General features: G+C 56.8%; 1 long non-coding RNA gene across 1 annotated transcript; it reads right to left on the bottom strand.

Annotated features, from left to right (window-relative positions):
• Positions 1-3,491: 3,491 nt before the first annotated feature.
• Positions 3,492-6,372, bottom strand: LOC309650620. Its single transcript, XR_014257648.1, has 3 exons — positions 4,854-6,372; positions 4,103-4,179; positions 3,492-3,544 (listed from the first exon to the last, which is right to left on the bottom strand). It is a non-coding gene; the product is annotated as an uncharacterized lncRNA (long non-coding RNA).
• Positions 6,373-16,552: the final 10,180 nt, after the last annotated feature.

Below are 16,552 nucleotides of genomic sequence, written 5' to 3' on the forward strand. Positions count from 1 at the left end.
GAGTAAAAATGCATCCTTATCTACAAAGGATAAGGGACAAAAACAATCTGAGAATTTGTTTCCAAGGACTTGATGTGCTCCAGGGGTTGGTGTATTAGGAATAGTTTCATTTTAAGGGACTAGGTAAAAAGTCGCATGATAGCTTCCAGAATGTGCTGTGGGCTTTGGAGCTGGACTGCCTCAGTAATCAGTGGGAGGAAGAGATAAGGGGTCCCCACGGCGTCTGGCACCTCCACAGCACATGCTATCGGAATTGGGCTTGGCTGCTCCTGTCTTGCTTCCTGTACATCTCCTGCTGCCAGAAGTTTGCTTTTCACTGCCTTCCCCCTAATAAAAATTTGGCTAGAGTCTGCTTTTTGCAAACATTCAGAGTGCCAAGAGGCACTTCAGAAGTGCAGGGTTTGGGGGGATGTGCTGCTGAGATTCTTCTCTTCATGGTAGGAACATTCTCAACAGAGGAACCAGACTATGGGGCCTGACACCACCACTCCAGAGGGACACGGACATAGGGAGGATGTGGGGTAGGATGAAGAGGTGACAAAGTCATGGGCCCCTGGAGAGGAAGTGATGCAGGTCTCCCACAGCTCTTGGCTCACCCAGTGACTGACATTTTTCTTTATTTTTAAATGTTGTTTCTGCAGACTGTTGGCGAATCCTGGTTGTATTCAGAAAACTCAGTGCCAACTGCCAGGGCCTCCAAATTTTAAAATGCCAACAGCCCTCTTACAATGTGGGTATAGGAAGCAAAGATGGGCATAGGTCTGGACTCGGCCACACTGGGCCCAAAGTCAGAATGAGTCTGCCCTGGGTGCACCCGTGAAGGGTGAGGTCAAGCTTGAATGCCAGCAGCTGGATGTTCCCCTACAGCCCACACTGCAAGACCTCCAAGCAAGTGTCCTGTCCAAGTTTCCTGATGGGATGAACCCCAACAAAGCTCCAGCTGGACCTCCACTGGGCAGTGATGCTGCTGGGCGGTCAGGAGCCACCCAGCACCGTGGACGACAGTGCACTTGGACTGTCAGAGATGGGCTGCCTGTGGTGGCCATAGTGCCCTGATAGTAAATCCATTCACGAGGGAGCAACCAGCTATGTGACTGTGTGATGTGCACCAGTGTCCTCTTTTCTACGTTCTCATTTTTGTAAAGGCTAGTTGAAACTCACTGTGTTGAGAAGAAACTGGAGCTGGACTTCTTACCAGCCTTGGGAAATAATGAGGTTCCCATCACAGGAAGCATTCAGTTAACAGCTGGGCAAACGTTTGGTGTGGATTTGATGGGAGCATTCAGGTATCACATAGAATGTTTATCCTGGCCTGGGTGCCCACCCCCTTAGCCCAGAAAGCAGAGACTGAGTCGGGGTCTTTGCAGTGAGGGTTTTTGCTCCCAGGAAGCTGGGGCAGGGGAGTGAGACAGGGGAGGAGTGAGTCCGGGACCAGCATGATGCCTTGTGGGGGCCTCCATCGTGGGCAATTGGAGCTGAGCCCTTGGACCTTCCCAGAGCCCTGGAGAGTTGTCCACCTGAGTGTGAGGGACAGAAGCCTTACCTCCCCTGCACTTCAGGGTGGTGACTTCAGGATCTCACAGGTGGCCCCCAGTACGGGGGTGCACAGCACAATGCAGGCCAGGTGTGCAGCGGCCCTGGCTGGACTCAGAGTCAGGACCAAGAGGGTGGGAAGGGCTGATCAAAGGGCCAGAGGAGCCTGATGTGTGATCAGGAAGGCAAATGGAAACTCAAAATAGCATCACCTCCAGCCACCACATTGTACACTTAGCACATGTGGATCATTCTGAAGTGATTTAAGCAACTGCTCTTCAAATTCGGGGTGACTCACAGGTGGGTGCCAGGTGCCTGTGGGAGCCGCGTGCACAACACAGGCTGTTAGCGCCTGAGCCCCTGTCCGTGAGTCGGACGGTGTCTGGTGAAAGGCCAGGAGAGGCCAGTCAGACATCTTCCTCCGAGATATTAACAGGAAAATGTCATCTGTGGGAGAAAGGGCTTGGATAAATTCACATCTGATAGAACTCGGAGGAGGGGTGGGGACACCAGAGGTTTCAGGGGCCACCAGCCAGCGCTGCTGGTGTCACTGTCAGAGCCGGGGCCACTGGGGCCTGGCCAGACGGTTAGTGAGGAGGCTACCTCAGGCTGCCTTAGAAGCGGGGTGCGTCGTGGGGCTGGGTCCAGCACCGGGTTTCCCCTTCTATGGGGCAGAGTGAGAGTTTGGCAGATGCAAGGAGGGAAACGCCAGCCATCCCTCCCTGTGAGGAGCCGTCCATTCCCTCAGCCCGTGGCCGGGCCTTCCGCCTCCTAGGACTGGCCCACATGGGGGTGCTGCCCACTCACAGGTCCCCAGGCCCGAGAGGCGACTGGACCCTGACCCACTGGTGAGGGAACAGCATCCAGCAGCCACCAAGGAATCGGTGGCCTGTATGTGAATTGGGGACAGCCATTGCCTGGCCCTCAGCACTGCCTCCCTGACCTTGAGACCTGAGGCTGGATCGCAAAGCTTCCTTAACTGGACTTTGTCGCGAGACACTCCTGCGTGGGTCTGCCGTGCTCCTCCCCACCCAGCTGTGCACGCTGCTTACCTGGGCTGTTTTGTGAGCAGCCTTGAGGAATGAGGTCATGGTGCCCTCCAGGAGGAAGGGCAGACGTGCAGCACCTGTCTGGGCCCTGTCGTGTCACCCCCGGGGAATGGGGACTCTGGGAACCCACGCACATACGCTGATCCTGACCCTCTGGCCACTGCTTGTACTGTGAGTTATAAACTGCCTCACTCTACCCCAGGAGCCTGTGTTTTCGGTCAGCACCTGGAGAATGTGGCCGGCCAGCCATCCTGTTAGCTTGAGATGAAGGGAAACCTCTGACCCCTTCATGGTTCTGGGCAGCGTCCTGCCCTCACAAACCCCCCTCCCCTCCAAGGACCTGGCCCTGGACCCACCAGCTTGAGGAGTCGCAGAATATGAAAGGCAGTGAGGAAAATCAATGCATAAAACCCCAGCATGAGGGGGCGAGTACAAACGCTGACACACTTTTATCTTTTCACATTCTAGGCCCTTCCCCACGGCTCACTTCCTCAGAGACCCCACTGCCCCGCTGGCCCCATCTGCACGGGATCCTCCCGCTAAGTGCTCACGGCACTGCCTCCCCCTAAGCTGCCGCCTCAGTGGGGGCAGGGACGTCTTTTTGTCCACTGCCAACTCCCCGCGGCTGGCAGAGTCCAGAGGCCACGTGAGCCGGCTGCCGATGCAGGGCCAGGACGCGGAGGCTGAGAAGTGAGGGAGCTGGTTCCCAAGAGGGCCCAAGTGGGGGCCTGAGGGAGGCCCCGGCTGGCTCTGCACACTTGCACCCAGGGCATGTCGGCCCTCAGCCCAGTGCGGAAGCAGAACGCCCATCCCGGGCGGAGCGCACAGCCCTGCGCCCCTCTCACCAGCATCCCTGAAATCCCCGTGTTGCTTCGCTCACTCTGGGAAGGTAGGTCCATGAAGACACTGCTCAGCTGTTCACTGGAGCCTCTGACCCAGAATAGCACAGCGTAGGGTACATGCTCAGGAACAAAGGAAGGAAGGAAAGAATGAATGAATGCGTGCGGGACAGTCTACCCGTAATGAAATCTAGAACAGGAGACAGTGTCTACACTGGATCTAGTTAGAGTCTTAATGATATTATCAAAAAACTCAAAATTTCACATGGTCAGTGTAGAAATTGCCAAACACCAGGTATATTCTGTCTGGATAAACGGCTGGTTATTTTGATCAGGATGGACAGTAAAGTCAGGTGATAATTCAGGCTCTCCCAGAATTCACGTGGTGCAGATCCAAGTCTGTGGATGCGGCTGCAACTCTACCCACCCCCACCACCACCCAGCCACATCCAGCTTCTCAGGAGTCCCACAGTGTCTGGATTCCAGCTCCTCTTAGAACTGGACTATGTGACAACTCTGGGCTCACACGGTCCCCTCCTGGGACCCACGTTGGCAGCTGGGTGGGGGCTCTTCTCTCACATCCCTGCCCTGGTTCCACTGCCCAGGACAAGTGAGCGGAACATCATCAAAGCCACAGTTTGTGAGGACTCCCTCCCCGAGCTGAGCCCTCTCACTGGTTACCGATGTCCGTGACTCTTTTGCTTTTCCCGAGTGGGGAGATGTCTCTGTAAGGGGACTTGGCATCGCTTTGGTACATACTGCAAAGTTTAAAAAATCTATTAAAATGGATGGAGCCCTAAGCAAATAGGAGCGTGTTTAATTTTTTTAAAACAAACATTCAAATGCAAGAGTATTTTAAGGCAAATCTTGTCTTTTGAGGACACGTCTGGTGTTTTTACACTGCCCATTGTGCTTGTTGGCATGACTCTTGAGCTTCCTGAACTAATGATACAGAAAAACAAGAAATAATAACCAGCAACACTGAGTATTTCCAGACTTGGGAGGAAAGGAGAATTGGCCCCGAAACACTGGCTCTTGCCAGTCTGTCCCAGTCTAACAATTGGTGCTCCAACCAGTGATTCAACAAATCGCAAGTTTGCAACCAGCCCGCTGAGGGATCTCTGTCTGTCCTCTGCTTGCCCACAGCAGATTGGCTGAAAGACAAGTCAGAGTTTTCTCCTGAGAAGATCCACAAATGTGTGGAGATCTATTAAACGGAATTAGAGGCACTGCTGATAAACTCTGTGCTGGTGCCAGGAAACCTGAGTTTCAGGTTTCCTGGCACTGGGATCTGGCTGTTGGCTGTTGGCTGGGCTGGTGAGACTTGGTGATTTGCAGAGGGCCAAGTGAAGGAAGCTGCATGGGGTCTTTATGGAGCTGTGCAGGGCCCAAACCACAAAGCCTTGAACAGGTGAAGGGTTTTTGGCCTCACCTCTCAGCCAGTGGGCCCTTCACTCCCCCTGGAGCCGAGGGAGGCACCGGCAGCCACTGCAGTGCCTGTGAGATGCCTTTGGCTGCCCCCTGGTGAGCTGGGAGCTGGCCGGCTTCTGCATGGCCTGCTAGGTCCTGCCTCAGACCTACCACCCTGGAGAAGCCTGGAGTGGCCTGGCTGTGGAGAAAGGCCTTCTCTGACCGCCGGGCACCCCTGAATCATCTCACCCCAGGGCAGTGGCAGCCAGTTCCTGGCCCACGTGGAGTCCTGTGGGGACACCAGGGTGGAATGCAGATCCCAGCTCAGCACAGTCTCCCTTCAGCTTCATGTCCTCACCTTCAAAACAGACTAATAGTGGCTGCCTGCTTGAGTGTGTGAAGGCCCTGAGGGAAGGGCTGGGGTGGGGAGACTGTGAGGGAGCTGCCGGGGCAGCCGGGGAGAAAAGCTGCCTGCCTGGAGTCCACGTGGGGCCCTTGCTGGAGCCATCACAGGGGAGGGTCAGCTGGATGGAGCGGGTCTGAGCCGGGACGCGCAAGGTGACAAGGGGAAACGTCCAGATGGGATCTGGTCCACGAAGCCTCGAGGAACATTCTCACAAAGCCCAAATCTGGCTTTCAGATTTGGTGCTGACCTCCCTCTGTGCCATTGCCCAACACGTGCATTTGGAGAGCGTGTGAATCAGAACTCCTGGCTGAACTGGTTTAAACTGGCTTTGAAAACATGGGGTTGGCTGGTTGTCAATGTCCTGGTAAGACCGATGTCAGGTGCAGCTGAGTCCAGGCCCTGCCAATACTGTCGGTGGATGTAGCCCCTCTCCGCTCATGGGTCCCACTGTCCCCTGGAGGCCTGAGTGGCCAGGAGTGGCAGAGCTTCCTGCCAGCATGGCACCCACGTCAGAGGCCTCCTCCCTCCGGTGTCAGCAGAACTGGCCTTGACCAACTCATTCCAGTTTGCCTGGAACTTTTCTGGTTTTAGCTCTGAGAATCCCACATCCCAGAAACCCGTCAGTCCCAGAAAATCAGGACTGTTGGTCACCAAGCGCCAGCAAGAACCAGTGGCCGGCCGACAGGGCCTGGGCACGGCCAGGGCTCAGGGGACGTGAAGCTGCTTGACGGCGTCACAGAGAGGTAGGGGCACCTAGTCCCAGGCAGACAGGACTAAGCCTGCCCGACCCCCCAGCAGGCGGGCACAAGGATGCTCTCATGCCCCAGGCGTGGGGCCTGGTCACCCCTCCCCAGTCGGCTCACCCTGGGAGAGTTTCCCGGCCCAGAATGTTTCCGGGTGACTCTGGGACGTAACAAGGCTCGGACTCCTGACCTTCTGGGCCGTCACCACCCCTGCAGGGCCAGCCCTGCCTGTCGACGCCCCAAATGGTCTGCATTACCAGCCACACCATCAGGGACAGATGCGATGTCCACCCTGGGGGACCACAGCCAGGGCTTCGTGGGCCATGTCCAGCGTGAGGAGCCCCCGAGTCCGGGCTCAGGGACTCCCCCGTGGTCCCTCCATCTCCACTCTGGTGAGGACACCCTGAAATGTGTCACCAGGTTGCCGTTTCCTGCGGGAATTCCTCCTCTGCATTACCTCTGTTTCCACCAGGAAAGTGCAAGAATATCTGCAACAGCAGTGGTGGTTGTTTCCCAGACTCAGCTCTGCCCTCCTCTCTGTCTGGCCACTGCCTGGCCCAGGTCCTGCCCCATGACCGTGCACACATGTCCTGGCTGTCAGGGTCCGGGCCACATGTGACCACGAGGTGAGGCCAGCGGTCGGGTCAGGAGGACCCCTTGGAGCTACCTGGGGAACCAGCTCCCCCATGACTAGCCTGTGGGATGCAGAGCCTGCTTCCTGACTGGAAAGGGAGGGTATGGTGAGGGCACAAACCCGTGGGCTGCCTGGTGAGAAGGGTGACACCGAGTTACCTGTCACCCTTACTGGATTATCCCTTGGCTTCTTGTCCGCCCTAATTTGGAGAAACGTTACAGAAAGCAGCAGCGTGCCGTGTCGGCCAGGGTAGGGTCAGCATGAGGCCCCAGGCCAGGCCTCTCTCAGATTCCCCTCCTCTCCCAGTGATGGCTGTTTCACCCCGCGGACACTCTGAGCCCAGGCATTGCATCCGGCTGACCACACTGGCCAGTCCTGGTCCCAGGTCTGGAGGGCATGGGGGACGTGGAGAGCCCGCACTGACCAGGCCTGACCCACCCACTCACCTCGTTCCCTCTGCTCACGTATCTGAGGTTGTATTTTGTCTTGTTGCCCTGCAGGGACTCACGGGGACCTCACTGAGACAGGCCATAGATAAAGGCCTCTGAGCCAGCTAAGAAAAGCAAATTTTAGTCTTTTTGGGAATGGGGTGGGGTTAGGTTAGGTTGGCTCAGCTCAGATTTAAAATTATAAGAAATGGTAACCCAGGACCTAGGAGTGTGGGCAGCACAGATGGCGCTCTGTGGCTGAGGGCCATCTGAGGGGAGACACAGTTATTTTTGCTTTTTGAGGTTTAGTTCTTCCTGCTTGGACATTTTGGGAAGTACAGGAAACACATGGCGTTTAACTAAGGGAAAGTGCCTCCAAAACCTTCCTCTTCTGTAGGGAGTATGCCCGGCGGGGACGAGGCACTTTACATGTGGGCGACGGAGAGTAAAGGCCCAGATGGGACTTGGAAGGGGTATCACTGCTTTGTTAGAAAGCTCGATGATCCTTCCTAACTTTACCTTTCTCAGAAGGAAAAATCCTCGCAGTTTACCTAAAAGAGTGATTTTTCAGGAAATGATTAAAGCTGCTTATGATACACGGAAACCACCCTTGCAAGCAGGAGAATGGAAAGAACAAAACAAAACAAGACAGCCTGGAAGTGTGTCATCAAGAACAGCTCTGCACACCAGCCTGATCCTGGGGGTGCAGTTCCTGGGGTCACCCCAAGGGGCCGCCATCGTCAGTCCCATGACGTGGGCAGGGGCACAGGGTCACGGACCCCACGGTGGAGCTGGGAACCAGGAACCAGGCTCTCGGCAACAGGCCCTCAGTGGTGAGTACTGGTGATGGGGTCTGGCCCTGGGACCCTCAGACAGCCAGAGAAGGCCCTTCTGGAAGGTGCTGCCTTTCCCTCCCCCACAGCTAGTGTGGGTGCCAGCAGGAGCCTTGGGGCATCGACCATGACCTGAGGCCGGGGTCAGGGCCGGTCCCTCCTCCCACCTCATGGCCCTCGCTCACAGGCACACAAGCCATGCCAGTTAGTCCAGTGGCTTCTCGCCTCTCTTCCGAGTCAGGGAAGAAGGTATTGGAGGCTGGAGTTGGCCTCCCAAGTTGGGCTATGTGAAGGGTGTGGCTGGAGTTCATGACCTCGGGGAGACAGTGCAGAGGACAAGGGAGATGGGCGACGTCCAGAACATGGCCCCACGTGGCCGGAGCGATGGGCTGTGAGGAGCAGGTACCCAACGGCCATGGCATGCTGTGCAGGACACCCTTCCCCCAGGACGTGTTGGAGACTGGTCACGCCGGGCCTTTCAAGTACACATCTGCTGAGGTCAGAACCTGTCGCTGGTTCAGAGTCCTGTTGAGCACCTACTGGGTACAGGGTTGAGCAAGACATGGGTGCCTCAGGTAGCTGGACCTGGGGGCTCCCACCTGCCCACCTGGTAGCAGCGCCCTGACCACCACCCTGGATGGCAGTCTGACTCCTTCCTGGGGAGGGCCCAGTCTAGACCTTCGCTGGGTGAGGGGTGGGCGGGAGGGACCGGGCTCAGCGGGCTGGCACCCCAGGAGCCATGTCGCATCCCTGCCTATGGCTGCGGCCTCGGGGGGCCTGAGACCCTAGAAAGAGTCGGGGGGACCGCGGGGTGGGCGGGCTGGGCAGTCGCCAGGAAAGGAGACTGTGGACATTCAGAGGCTGGTCACCCAGGGAGATGGCAGCCGCTCTGCCCGCCCTCGGCCGGACTTGAAAGAAGTGAGAACAGACAGAATTCAAAGACGCCAACAAAAGGGCTTCCTGTTGACACCAACAGGCTTAAGTCTTTTCTCCTTGCACCCTAATGCCAGCGCCCCGGCTGGTGTTGCGTCCCCCGGGCGACACCACGACCACGAGAAGGAAAGTCATGCCGCCAGCCCCCAGCTTGGCAATTTGTTCTCTAAAATTGGGCTTGAAATCCAGAACCTGTCCCACAGGCACCCACGCCGGCCTCATGGTCCATATAGCACCCTGCAGATTTCCTGCTGGGGCCGAGGGTGCAATGGGGCCACCGTGGACCCTCCTTACTTAGTTTGCCGAATCCCTGCAGAACTCTCCACATGCACACACGTGTGCACACGCACACTCGCACACCTGCAGCACCCAGAGGACACTGGGAAACACACTGACTGTGCGGCATGGCCGGGAGGACCAAGGAGAAATTCCTCCTTTTTCCTCTCAGCACCTCCAGAAGAATTGACCTTTTTTCAATAAGTATTTACTTTCAAAATTAAGAAGGATGACTTTAAACATTTCAATGAGCTCTCTAGACTCAATCATAATCTTTCACCTCATTTTCTCCATCACACGTGAGGCTGGCCGGCAGAGTCGAGGGGTGGTGGGAAGGCGCCTCCCCACCAGGAATCAGCGAGGGGCCCAGGGTACCTGGAGTCAGATGGCCCCTCCACGCTCCAGGGTAAAACCGACACCAGTGCTTTCCAGTGGCTGCCGCTGCTGCTCTGGGCTAAGGGGGTTCAGTACTGGGCAGTGGGGAGGATGGAGGGAGAGGAGGGTCCATGCTCCTGAATCACAAAGGAAAGCAGGGCCCTCACCCACCCTGGAGCCTAGGCATGCACCACCTGGGCCCCAACAGCCCCTGCAGGGTCCACACCGTGATTTCATCAGGTCCATTTACAGATGGGGAACGGTAACTCCAAGTGAAGATGGTTCTCCCCAAATAACATGCAGAGAATGTGTCAGCGCAGCTGCAGGGCAGCCGGACCTGCTGCAGGGCCTTCTTCTGCTCGGGGCCCCACTCACACCAGCAGCTTTTCAGGTCACTCAGAAAATGGGCCGGAGTAACACACCCAAGTGAGGGATAGGTTGCCCCCAAATCCCAAGAGGCCCACGAGGCTTGTGCCTCTGCCATGGTTCTGGGAGGGGCTGATACAGAAGCTCATCCTTCACCTTAGGAGGGATGTCTCAGCATGTCCCATGCAGAGAAGACCCCTGAATTTTAGTTGAATTTAGTTTCCACCGTCTGACATGCGAATGTCTGACTAGTAAGTCTAGAGTAGTTGCTCCTTACTGCTCACTACTTCCCATCGGCATGATGTCATCAAGGCAGGGGACCAACGTGCCACCTCGTGGAAGGGAATGGCTCAGACTCCCCGAGAACTAGATTGTGACATAGGCCTACAGAGGGGGTGTACCCCTGAGCTAAGACAGTGAAGGTGTATCGCCGGCCTTGCCAGCTGAAGGCAAACTGCTTCTGGTGGGCGTTATGGACTAGGATGGATTAAAAGGCATTTTCCAGATCACTAGCTGCATACCAGGTACCAAGGGATGTGTTAATTTGCTCAGTCAATGGAACCGCAGCTGTTACAGCAGCTGCAATTGGAGTCACCGCCTGGTTAAGTTTATGATAATCCACTGTCACTCTCCAAGACCCACTCTCTTCTGCCAGATAAGACAGTTGAATGGGGATGTGGTGGGAATCGCCAGCCCCGCCATCTTTCAAGCCCCCGATGGTGGCACTAATCGCTGCCGCCCCTCCAGGAACGCAGTGTCACTTTGGTTCACTAGGTGGAGGCTATTCTAGTGGCTTCACCTGGCCTTTCCCACCAGAATAGCCCTCACTCTGCAGGTCAGGGAAGCAATGTGGGATTCTGCCAGCTGCTGAGGGTGCCTATTCCAATCAAGCCTGGATCTGGGGAAATAGACACAGGATGGGTTCTGGGACCCACTGGACTCACTGGGAGGCGGACCTGAGCTAAGATTCCACTGACCACCTGACCTCCATGAGCCCCACTCTGACCGCAACACCAGTGATGGAATCAGGGTCTTGGAATCAGGGTCAGTTCAGAGGCAGCAGCGTGCAGTCATCCCCGAAATTTCTGAGTATTTCCTTTTCCCTGAGGCACAGTTACGCTGGTGAAAGGCCGCTGGTCCCTTGGGGAAGGGGGGGGGGGCGGCGGAGAAAGAGTAATAATATGAATTGCTGGCAGTGTATGGGGGTCCTTCCTTGAGGGCACCTGGCCTCCCCTTCATTTGGGGGCTTCTGGGCCTGTAAACTGGCCCTAGTCTGGGAACTGATGTCAAAGCCATGACTCTTGTTTTCATGATTCGGGTTAGACTTTTGTTCACCTGACCTAGAACTTCTCTGCTTACACAGATGGAGTAAGAATCCAGCAGGCTTCCCATCTGTCTCACTTCTAGGAACACCAAGGCCATAGTCTGTGCCAGGTGACCTGCTTCCTTGCTGTCCATCGTGGTGAACACACCCACCTTGATCCTGGCAGCCGAGCGCCCCCGCGGGGCCCGGCCACCCCAGGAGCCAATCACTCTCACTGCACCTAGGGTTCCCGACCGAGCGGCCGTGCCTCCCACTCTAAGTTCTGACCCACAGAGAAGGGGATCGGAGCCCTTCAGGGGTGCCAGGGCTCCCCTCGCGGGTTTATTCCTCACCGTTGTGGGGAATAAGCTGTGTCTGGATGCTCCCAGGTGGGTGAGCGGGTCTCACCTGATGCTGTCTCCTCAGCCTCTGAGCCCCTCCCCTCTGCAGGAAACCGAGGCAGGTCCGGCATTTCCCATTCACTCGCAGGGGGGTCGTCTCTTGGACCGTGTTTCAGCCGAACAGCCAGCCAACCAGTCAGAGCCCTTCCTGGCCCCGCACTGCGACCTCAGCTGCAGTCTCTGCTCGTGGGCCCCTGTCAACACCTTGATCTTCCCTCCACTGCACCCCACACCCTCCTCTATCCCCTCGCGTGTGCTCCCATAAATCTGAGGACTCAAGTCACTCTTCCGGAGTGTAGCCCACCTCCTCATGGGTCACACCTCGTACCCACCTTCAGCGGCCTCAGGGGAGGCTGTCACCCTTTCCCCAGGAACCACAGGGTTGACCCCTTCAGACGTGGATGTCGGGGGAGAGGCTGACACCACTGCGGGAGGGGGAAATGCCGCTTTGGGCACATTGCCACGGGGCTGGGGGCTGAGTGGCCCCACCCACATCTTCTCATTAACTTGGGGCAAACCGTCGCCTGGGCCCTGCTCCCAGCTCCCACCCAGTATTTTCTTGAATAAATGTTTCCTCTGCCTTCTTTAAGGAGAGCACACATCACACTATGACTTCAGAGGCCAGAAGAACGAGTTTGTAATGAAACCAACTCACTGTCTGGTGAGCTCATCTACGTCCTCCTTAGGGGGCCGCACCCGTGACCTGACCTGACACTCTTCATGCCGTCGGCCCCACCTGCACAATCCCGCCCCAGGTCCCAGCACCTGTCCCTCCCCCAGCCCCTGCCTGTGTCCCCTCGACACTGTCTCCTGGTCTGCCCAGCCCACGTGATCACCCCCTGGACCCTCCCCAGACCCCCAGGGCCCGCACTCCACACCCATCCTGCATGGGGTTCTGGGGCCCAGGGAAGGTGAGGACCACACGGCACATGGGATCTCACACGACCATGTCCGCACGGGCCACCAACTCAGCGAGGGGACCCCCAGCCGTCCTCCAAGGCTACCTTCCCTACTTCTCCTGGTTCATCTGCACCGTCCATCCAGATGGAACCCTCGGGGCAACTGGACGATGGCCTATGGCCGCAGTGACACCTCCGGCCTCCTCCATTAACTGGGGCGTCCCCCTCTCTCCCCCCCAGCCCCACGGCAGGGCCCACAGGCCTGCCCTCAGCCGCTCCAGTGGAGGTAGCCCTGAGCTGCCCGGCCTGCTGTGGCCTCTCCCCAGGGCTGGGCGAGTGAGAGGGAAGCTAATTGCACGAGGGGGATGAGGCCCCACCCCACAGACTCCAGACAAGCGTGTTTTATAGCCGCCCCCGCCTGCTTCCCTGGGCTGAGTCATCGAGGTGCGGGTGACCCAGAGCTGACTCAGGGAGGGCCTGTCCCTGGGGCTCCCAGCTGGGGCCGCAAAGGGGGGAGCCCAGTCCAGTCGGTCAGTTCCCGGGTGGCGACAGCACTGTGCACTGTCCACTCCACCCCCCACCCCTGTCCCCAGCATGTGTCCCTTCCCCTGGGGCCAAGGTGTGCCTGCACCGGGGGACCTGGGCGGGGAGAGCTCGGGTGGGCCTGGGCTGGTCCAGCATGTGCACAGACCCTCTGCTGAACCTGCCTTCTCTTTTTCTTGGGCAGGAAGGGGATTTCATACCTGGTTTCCTTGAAGGCCAGAGTTCCCCTGGTCACTTTCTCTATGCCAGATGCCCAGATTCCTGGGCCTACAGAACAGGCCACCATGTGCAAGCGCAGGGGTGCAGGGCCACAGGGGGCTGGACAGGGTCCCCTTCACCCTGTGTCCAGCTGTCAGCAGGTGTGGCTGGGAGTTCATATACGAATGGGACTTCTGGCTTGGCACCTCCAGGGCCGCCTGCCCTGGGCTGGTGGGTCCTGGGGCAGGGCTGCGGGCTGGGGGAGGGGCAGAGAGAGGCTGTGTTCCTCATACGGGAGGTTTTGGGAACAACTGAGAAAACAGGAACTCGGACCTCTCTGCAGAGGGATCTCATCTCCCTGTGAGCGCCTCACCTGCTATTGGAACCACAGTGGTGTTGGCAGGATCCTGGGGGCAGGCGACTCTTCCTCAAGAATTTAAAGGCGAAGGGTCATGACTTCTGCAACTTATAAATGGCCCAGTGGAAAATGAACAAATGTGCACACACAAGACACATAAAGGTGTGCCCGCGCTGACAGTGGGTGGATGGATTGGAGGGTGTGTGATGCTGGGTGCACGGTACCTGATTTGTGCAGCTTCAGACTTTTGAAAATGCACAACTGGGACATAAATTGGTAATTGCTGTGTCAGAAACTCCCCTCCTCAGGGAGGCAGCGTGGTTCTGAGTCCTTCATCAGAAGCTGGTTCAACCGGCAGCTGAATAGGGAGCAGTCTATGTGAGCACCTACTGGGAGACAGAGGAGCATCTACTCCCATTCTCCCATATGGGAACATATGGGAGCTCCAGTTGAGCGGTGAGCCTGGCACACGGTGAGGATGTGGGCAGTGAGGCTGGCACCCATGCACAGAAGCGGGATCTCTGGGCCTGGCCCCTGGCACGCCACCCCCAGCAGCCAGGACCCTGCCCTCTCAATATTACCACCCTGGAGTCTCCAGGCGCAGGGGTGATCCCAGCCCAGCTTAGGAGCCTTGATGACAGGGCGGGTGCAACTGCAGGGTTGTAGAAACGTGCACACGCTGGGGGCACTGCCAGGCCTGGCCTGTAGCTGCCAGGGACAGTTGCTGGGATGGAGCCCAGCAGGCTTCCCAGGAGAAGTGATGCATGAGCTGAGTGAGGAGGAGGGTTGTTAAACCATGAGCAGCACGTACTCACCAGATACGTGGTGCAGGGTTGGGCTCCTTCTCCCCTGAGGGGCGCTGCCTCAAGGGACTCCGAGTACAGAGACATTCCTGCTGGTGTGACGGCTGTGGGGTCACCACAGCTCACCACCTGGCAGCGTGGGATGCCGCTAAGGCCAGGCTGGACGAGGTGGCCGCAGCAAACAACGGCGATGAGGGCGCAGGGATAATCATACCCCCGGCGCCGTCCTTCACTGCTCACCCAGTGCACACACCTGGCTGACTGGCAGCAGCCCCTCACTTCTCCCTCCCACTTTTCGCTGCCGCACAGACGGCAAACACGCCAGCAGATTAGGTTAAGGAGGTGATTGCGTGAAGGTGTTTGGGTCGGGGCCAGCCAGCACTCTCCGGGCTGTTTCACGTCGTAATTACATGTTGCCGGCTGCAGTTGCTAAATGTCAAATTACAAACATTTGCTCGTGATCCATCATTTCACCACAATTACAATAATTACGTCCCTATGAGAAGGTCAGCAAAAATGACCTCGGAGGAGGAAACAGAGTGGCAGAAATGATGGAGGCCCGGGGGGCTGAGCAGGGAAGGTGCTGGGTCCACGTGCGAACTTCCCTCAGCAGGTGGGGGGTCTGGGTGTTTTCACGTGACCCACATACGTGATTGGCAAGTACTCTAAAATATTTTTTGAATGCCAAAGAGAGAATTTCCTGGACGTGTTTGGGAAAACTTTTAACGTTTTTCTGGAAGTGTCCAGTTTCTAGGGGAGGAAGTTGATTCTTCAATGAGCAGATTCAGGTGACTGGACATTTTGAATAATAGAATGACCATCAATACACATTTGAAGACCTCAAGACTGGGCAAAAATGAAAGCGTTTACAGAGACTGGGCCGTGTTAGTGGCTCAAAGAACTCATGCTCTAGGGAGAGTGGTGGGGAGGAGGCTGGGAAGAAGGTGCCCCCCACAAGGTCCCGAGTCCTGCTGAGAGTCAGATGGCACCTTGACCCCCGAATCAACATCTGTGACCTGATATGAGGCTTTGTGCGATGATGTCACACACCCTACATCTCCCTGAGAATCGAGATCCCACCCACTTGGCAGGTAATGAGACTCAGAAACAGACCCTGACCCCACTGCCCGTGTGAACCAGACCAGGAAGAGGGCCACGTCACAGCCCAGGTCCATCCATCACCCACAGGGCCTGCCACACCCTGACGTTCAGAGGCTGGGAAAGGGTGTCCAGCCCCACAGACCCCACCCCAGCGAGCCTCCTTCCTCAGGTGGTGGGTCCCTGCCACATTTAAAAGAACGACTGGACTGTCATACGGAGTGAAGTAAGTCCACAAGAGAAAAACAAATACCATATACTAACGCATATATATGGAATCTAAAAAAAAAAAATGGTTCTAATGAACCTAGGGGCAGGACAGGAATAAAGACGCAGAGGTAGAGAATGGACTTGAGGATGCAGGGAGGGGGAAGGGTAAGCTGGGACGAAGTGAGAGAGTAGCATTGACATACATACACTACCAAATGGAAAACAGATAGCTAGTGGGAAGCAGCTGCATAGCACAGGGAGCACAGCTCGTGCTTTGTGACCACCTAGAGGGGTGTGATAGGGAGGGTGGGAGGGAGATGCAAGAGGGAGGGGATATGGGGATGTATGTATACATATAACTGATTTACTTTGTTATACAGCAGAAACTAACAACATTGTAAAGCAATCATACTCCAATAAAGATGTTAAAAGAAAAAAAAAAAAAAACGAACGACTGGAGAGAGGGCAGCAGGGTCACCTGCAGGTCAGGTGCACACTTGGGAGCTGCAGTTGTCCGGCCGTAACCATGGGTCATGGTCTCACTGAAGGCCACCACTGCTGCCTCTCGGACTGGCCCCAGTCAGGGGCTGCAGCCCTGGAACTCCCCACAGAGATGTGCCCAGGAGGCATCAGGGAAACATTTCTTGAGTGAATGAACAGATCACAAGTGAAGGTTGATACTGACCTGAGTTTGGGTCACGGACTCCCTCACTACGTGCTCTGCATGGACCTATGGGGTGTGGCAGGCAGCTCTGTGGGCAAGCGCCCGCATCACCGCCCCGCCATACGCAGCAGAGGCGAGGCCCAGAGCGTGCACCTCAAGGGTACGCTGAGCTGTGCTGTGTGGCCTCTGTCATCGCTGAGCCCCGTCCCTCTGCCGCCTGTGCCGCATTCCTCTGGCTTCCTGGGGCTGT

This window comes from Balaenoptera physalus (genome assembly GCF_965194825.1).
Source record: "Balaenoptera physalus genome assembly, chromosome: 20".
NCBI classification, from domain to species: Eukaryota; Metazoa; Chordata; class Mammalia; order Artiodactyla; family Balaenopteridae; genus Balaenoptera; species Balaenoptera physalus.